Here is a 6,876-nt window from a genome sequence, read left to right as displayed (position 1 = left end):
GCTGTGTGCAGAACCAGGGTCTGTGGTTCTTACAGTGTGCACGTCTGCAAGGCAGCTGCTGAATTCCACGCACGCCTCCTGGTGGGAGGAGCAGAGAATGACCACAAATATTTTCAGGCTGCCAGGAAGACAGAGCTGGTGGCAGCTGGTGGGACAGGGACTTGCCTCCTGCTCCCGGCAGGGCAGAGATGGGCCTGGCACAGCGATGGGTACCTGCAGAGGTGTGCAAGTGTATTCTGTCTTTCACACTGCCACAAGTCCTGCTCAGCCTGTGAGTCACACCTCTAGACTCGCTAGAGTAGGCACGAAAGCTTTGAGGTCTAAGGGACCGCTCAGACTGGAGGGAGGGCGAGGAACAGAACGGGAAACAGACGGCCAAGTCTGGTCTCCTCCTCAGGGATCTCACCCTTGGGCGCTCAGACCTCAGACAGTGTGCCTTTTCCTCTGCCTTGAACTGGATCCTGGCAGGTAGCAGCTCTTGTTACCAGATTAGCATGCCAGGAAGCTGAGCATCACTGAAATGAAGGGTGGGGGTCTGGGTGAACGTCGGAGGACAGAACTCTGATGAATAAAGAAGTCAGGAACCTTCAAGGGTCCCTCAGTTCCCATGTTCCCTACATTCAGACCCCTTGGGCTGCCCTTCATCCCTCACCTGGCCCAGCATCCCAGCTCAAGTCCTGTGTTTTACAATGCTCAGGAAAGGAGGCTTTGCTTAGATAACCTTGCTGGTGCCAAGGCCCTTGCTGACAGCTTCAGAGCCCATTCTGGTACATGTTCAAGCAGGCAGAAGGGGCAGTCACCCAGTGAACCTGGCAGCAGCCATGGCTGATGTCAACACATGTACTTCTAAGGGCAGTGACACTGTCCTTACTCGAACAATCTGGGGCGATTCCTTGAGTTGTAAAGCTCTATGAAATCCCATCAAAGTTACAGCTCCTATGTTACTAACCTGAGCATCTCTGTGTGATGGGGGATACCCTTCTCTATGCTGTGAATATATGTTTTTCTTACTGGTTGATGAATAAAGCTATTTCGGCCAATGGACAGGCAGGATTTAGCTAGGCAGGAAATCCAAACAGGGATAGAGAAAGGTAATAGGCAGAATCAGGGAGATGCCATGTAGCTGGCGAGAAAGAAAGAGGCCTGGGCATCATCGGTAAGCCAAGACCACGTGGAGATACACAGATTAATATAAATGGGTTAATGATTAAGAAATATCTGGCCAATAAGAAGCCTGATCGAACCATTGGCCAAACAATTTATGATTAATATAGCCTTTGCATCTTATTTAGGACTAAACGGCCACGGATCGTCAGTATCTCAGTTCTACTTCCTGAGGACCTTTGGCCCAAGGCCATCATTCTTTAGGCATGTCCTATGGACACCTTGCCTAGAGGGGACAGGGATGTAGGACAGTACCCTGTCCATGGGCAAACACTAAGATAGTCACTGAGAAAATCAACGATATGCTTAAGGCTTGGTCTTTGGGTCGTGGTATGGGGAGGTGCTGGAAACTCGAAGGGCAAGGCCCGAGTTGGAGAAAATAGATATTGAGGGTATGCATATCTGGACCACAGTGCCTTCCATTCACCAGTATGGAGGTACATGCCTATAATCCCAGCACTCGGGGGCAGAGGCAGGAAGCTTGTGGCAATTTAGGGTCTAGCCTGGTCTCCATAGTGAGCTCATCAAGAAAGTTAAAATATCTTGCTAAGATGAGGAAGTGACAAGGAAGTTGGCTCTCACCACTTCCTGTGTCCTAGAGGTCTTAGTTAATGTAGCAAGAGGAGGAAAGGGCATAAAACACACAAAAACTAGGAAGGAAAAGAAAAAAATGTCCTTGTCTGTGGATGATGCAATTGTCTCTGTATAAAAATATGAGACATTAAAAAAAAAAAGGGAAAGAAACTGGAACTGCTAACTGCTTATGAGACAGGATAGAAAAGCCAGGAACATATTGGGGAAATAAAAAGGGACAAGAAAATCCCCAACCTGCAATCCAGCTGAAGCCTTTGCCATCAGCAGGGAAAAAGTCTAGCTCAATCAGCAACTACACTTTGTCCGCCTTTCCAACCATATGCCTACAGTTTACTAGGAACCTCACCAAAAACTCCCATTTACAAGGAAAAGATGTATTCAGAACCCCTTAAACAAGTCTCACTCACGCCTTCTGGCTTTATCTTATCACATCATAATTCCATCACAGCGTCTCCAGAGCCGCCTCACATGCCTCTCATCAAATGAGAGAGAGAATGAGGTGTGTCAATTAACAACATGTATGGCCAATGCTAAGACAACAAACTACTTACACTTTTTTTTTTTTTTTGAGACGTCTGTTCAATCCCATTGAGTATGCCTCTCTTCAGGTCTGACTTCTGGGGCTCCAAGCAGTCATCCGGGGACCAGAGGAACCCTGAGTTTCAGGATCCCCATTTCATCCTTCGGCTTAGGAGCAATGAGAAGAAAGGCCCCTAAGCATGTCCATCCAGGGAGGAGCAGGGATGGCAACAATCTTTAAGGACTCATGCAGTCCACCTCCAGAGGGTCAGCCAGAATCCCCAACACAGGGGTAAGTGGTGAGTCACAGAGGCAAAGCCATTTACAAAAACTGCCCTGAGAATGTTATGAACACACACAAGCTGCCTTTTGGTTAAAATATGTGCTGCTAGATGACTATGGCTACTTATTTTATCATAACTTAATTACAGTGTAAGATGCAGATCCTTGACGCAGTGGCCTATCACAGGCATTCCAAAGCATCACACAGCCACACTATTGCTTAACATATCTACCAGCACCAAAAGGCATGCCAGAGGCGGAGCAGGGCTGCAGGGATTTGAAGGGAGTAGAGAGAAAGAAAAGGGACCCTTCCGGCAGGCAGCCATGTCTTTACTGTTAAAGGATCTAAACTCCAATGGCTCTCCAGTGCCCAGTCCCTAGAAAGAGAAAGTTTGAAGGGACTAGGAAGAACTGGGCACTCACCACCAAGCCTGACAACTGAGTTTAACCCCCAGGTCCCATGTGACAGAAGCAGAGAACTGATTTCCAAAGCTGTTCTCTGACCTCCGAGTGCATGCTGTGGGACACACCTGTCCCCACTTACAAATGGGTAACTATTTAAAAGAGGAGAGAGAAACGGAGACAGACAGACAGAAGCCCTGGGTGGGAGTAGGTGTGTGGCTGACTAACCTCCTGGGCTGGTGAAGCTTGCCTCTGGTTTCAGAACCCAGGACTCAGAGGTCATTGCCAGTTGTAGAATGTGCCCACCCACCACGGTTGTCTATAATGTGAATTTCAGCATTGTTCTCTACATTGTTCTCTCACAAAAGCAAAACCAAAAAAAAAAAAAAACTCAGCCACACTCCCTAACAAATGAGTCCTAAGTGTGTTGTCCCATGACCAGTCACCAACAGGAGCATGGATTGATTTGCATACTTCAGCAGACATCTTAAAGCTTGGCAGTGTTCCTGGAGTCCAAGCGGTGGCCCTGAGGCCTGCCCTGGGAAAGGGAAGCAGGTACTTCAGCCATGGGAAGCTCATCCCTAAGAGAAAGTTCCAGCTGACTGCCTCAGGTTCTCCGGAGGTTTCTGCAGGATGCATCTTGAGTTGACGGGGCTCCCTTACTGCTGTCATTTGCCCTTTTACTTAGAAGCTTGACCCAAAGGAACATCCTGCTCCCGAGGGGACACTCCATTCTGCCCAGGGTCCTTTCTATCAGGAACTTCAGCTGAGTGCCTCAACAGGACTTCCCCGGCTGATTTCCACTGGGCGTTTTCTTTAGATTGGTCTATCTATCTATATACTTAATAAATTCACTCATTTCAAATGAAAAGATGGCTCTATGGGATGCTATTTCTGTTTTGAAAGAGTGACATAAAAAAAAATGAAATGCCCAGCATATGGGTGGTGATCTTAATATGCCACATCACGCCGTATTTGTGACTTAGATTCAACTTTTGTTTTGAGAAATGAAATAATAAAAGAACAGAAGGGGCTGGAGAGATGGCTTAGTGGTTAAGAGCACTGGCTGTTCTCCTGGAGGACCCAGGTTCAATTCCCAGCTCCTGCATGGCAGCTCACAACTGTCTGTAACTCCAAGATTGGACGCCCTCACACAGATATGCAGGCAGGCAAAATATCAATGCACACAAAACAAAAATAAATAAATTAAAAAAAAATAAAGAAGGAAGGAAGAGTAGAGGTTGGAGAAACAGCTCCGCTGCTCTGTGATTCCCAGCACCCATAAGGCTGTAACTACGGTTCCAAGGATCTAGTACCCTCTTCAGGCCCTCCAAGAATATTGAGTACAGCTGGGCATTGGTGGTGCATGCCTTTAGTCCCAGTGCTCTGGAGGCAGAGGCAGTCGGATCTCAGTCGGATCTCTGTGAGTTCAAGACCAGCTTGGTCTACAAGAGCTAGTTCCAGGACAGGCTCCAAAGCTACACAGGGAAACCCTGTTTCAAAAAAACAAACAAAACAAAACACCCAAAGAGAACAAATCTAATAGAGATAACTGATTGGAGAAACTGAGTCATTTACAAAACTCAAGACTGGTTTAAGACTGCTTTATTTTTTGTCTAAGCGTTACGTAAATGTCACGCTGCCGTTCCAGAGAAGTTTCAGCATCTGTCAAGGTCACTCAGAAGGTAAGGGGCAGGACTACTGGGCACAGGAGCTGCTTCTGTGAGGAAGTGGTCCCCAGCACTGAGTATAAGCTCTGTGCTTATGCTCGGAGGATTTGAACAGCTAACCCTGGACCTCTCAGATGGTTCAAGGGAGAAATGGGGCAGAGGCAGTTCTCCCTGCAGGGTTGGGCTACAGAATAGAGTTCATGAAAAAAGATGGGTGCTTGTTCCAGGGGTGATGGTGATGATGATGATTATTATAAACTATTGGCTTTTGAGACAGGATTTCTCGGTGTAGCCCTGGCGGACCTGGAACTCATGGGAGATAAGCCTGCCTCTGCCTCCCAGATGCTGGGATCAAAGGCATGGGCCACCACAGCCTGGTTGGGATTCATATTTTGCATCTGCGCAAATAGTTTCTGAGGAGGATGATTAGAAGTTAGGGCCAAAGATAAGAGAAGTTGGCTACTGTGGGCTGGTGCAACGGCTCAGCAGGTTAAAGTGCCTCCAGTACCAGCCTTTTGATCTAGTTGGGTCCACAGGGGAGGGAGGGAACTATTGCAATTACCCTCTCAGGTCCACACACGTGCTGTGATGCTGTGGTATGCACGTGCGTGCTTAAACTCTCTCTCCCCCCCCTCTCCCTCCCTCTCCCTCTCTCTTTCCCTCTCCCTCTCCCCCTCTCTCCCCCCTCCCCCTCTCCCTCCCTCCCTCTCCCCCTCTTCCCCTCTCTCCCTCCCTCTCCCCCCTCTCCCTCTCTCTCTCTCCCTTTCTCTTCCTCTCTCCCCCCCCTCCCTCTCTCTCTCTTACTACTTTTGCGGTTGGATGAGAGCTGCTAGTTCCTAGTTCGGTTGGCTTCATTGACCCTGGCTTTTCCTTTGCTGTGTGACCCTAGCTCCAGGTCACAGAGACAAGGTTGACTCACAGTCTCTCTCTTCCCCCTGCTCAGCCCCAGGAGGGCCCCACACATCTGGGAAGAGACCCTGCCCTCTTTTTTACTCAAGCCTTGACTCCTGAGGGAGACCTCCAGTTCCTGCCCCGCCGCAGCTGGGGGAGGGTGGTGGCTTCACATTCCAGGCCCTCAAGGCCAGGAGAGGGACTTTGGCTGGATTCACAGCTCCACCCTCAAAGTCCCTCTGCCTGTGAACCTGGGGCCCCATCCTGCCTTCCCAGCTGCACTGAGCTGTTTCCCAGTCCTAGGCGCTGAGGACAGTTTTCCTCCTTCCCTTACTTCTGGCCTCCTCCCTGCTTAGTAAACCCAGGGCCCAGCCCTGCTCCCAACTGGGGTTGAGCCTGGAGGCCTGCCTGAGTTCAGTGTCTGAAAAGGGGGCTCATCCAGGCAGAGGACATTTGGGGCCATTTGAGCCTGGGGTGCAAGTGGTGAAGGGGTCCAGGAATGTGTAAGTGAAAAATGGGTACTCCTGATTGAAACTGATCATCTTCTGCTGTTTACTACTTAGCACCGCCAACCATCCCCTTCAATTCCTCTCCCTTTCCCCTCTGAGAGAGAGAGAGAGGGAGGGAGAGAGAGAGAGAGAGAGAGAGAGAGAGAGAGAGAGGGTGTGTGGGTGTTCATTAGTCAGAATCTCATTCCTGTACCCCAGGCTGGTCTCGAACCTGCTATGTAGCCTATGATGGCCTAGGAACTTCTGTTCTTCTTGCTTCAACTGGGAAAGCTGGGATTGGGGGTGTGGGCTGTCATAGCACATGACAGAGTGCGTTCCAGCCCCCTAGATTCTTCATGTAAGTGACTTTACCTGCTCTTCACTGCACAGTTTTAAGTGGATGATGGGTTTCAATGCTTACAAACAGGAATGCAGAGGTCCTGAGGGAAGTAAAGTGTTATTTAAAAATCACGCGGAATTGACTACATAGGGATCGGGATAGAATAATATTTATTTAACATGTATGAGGTGTTTTGCCTGCATGTGTGTATTGCATGCCTGGCGACGGGAAGGTTAGAAATGGGATGCCCTGGAACTGGAATTACAGGTGATTATGAGGTAGCCACATGGGTGTTGGGAACCAAACCCAGGTCCTCTACAAAAGTAGCAAGGGCCTGGGTTTGGTTCCCGCTGAGCCTTTTCTCCAGCCCCTTGCTGAGGATTTGAACCCCCGCTCAGCCTGCTGTTCCTATAACCGCATGAGGCTGAGGAAGAAAAGTCATTTGAAGGATGAGCAGCCCAAGAGGGCCGAGAGATGGGTGGTCCTGACTCCCCCGCCCCCACCCTGCGCCCAGCTTCCTGCAGAG

Source organism: Phodopus roborovskii, unplaced genomic scaffold (genome assembly GCF_943737965.1).
Source record: "Phodopus roborovskii unplaced genomic scaffold, PHOROB, whole genome shotgun sequence".
Classification (NCBI taxonomy): Eukaryota; Metazoa; Chordata; class Mammalia; order Rodentia; family Cricetidae; genus Phodopus; species Phodopus roborovskii.
This window is presented reverse-complemented; position numbering follows the sequence as displayed.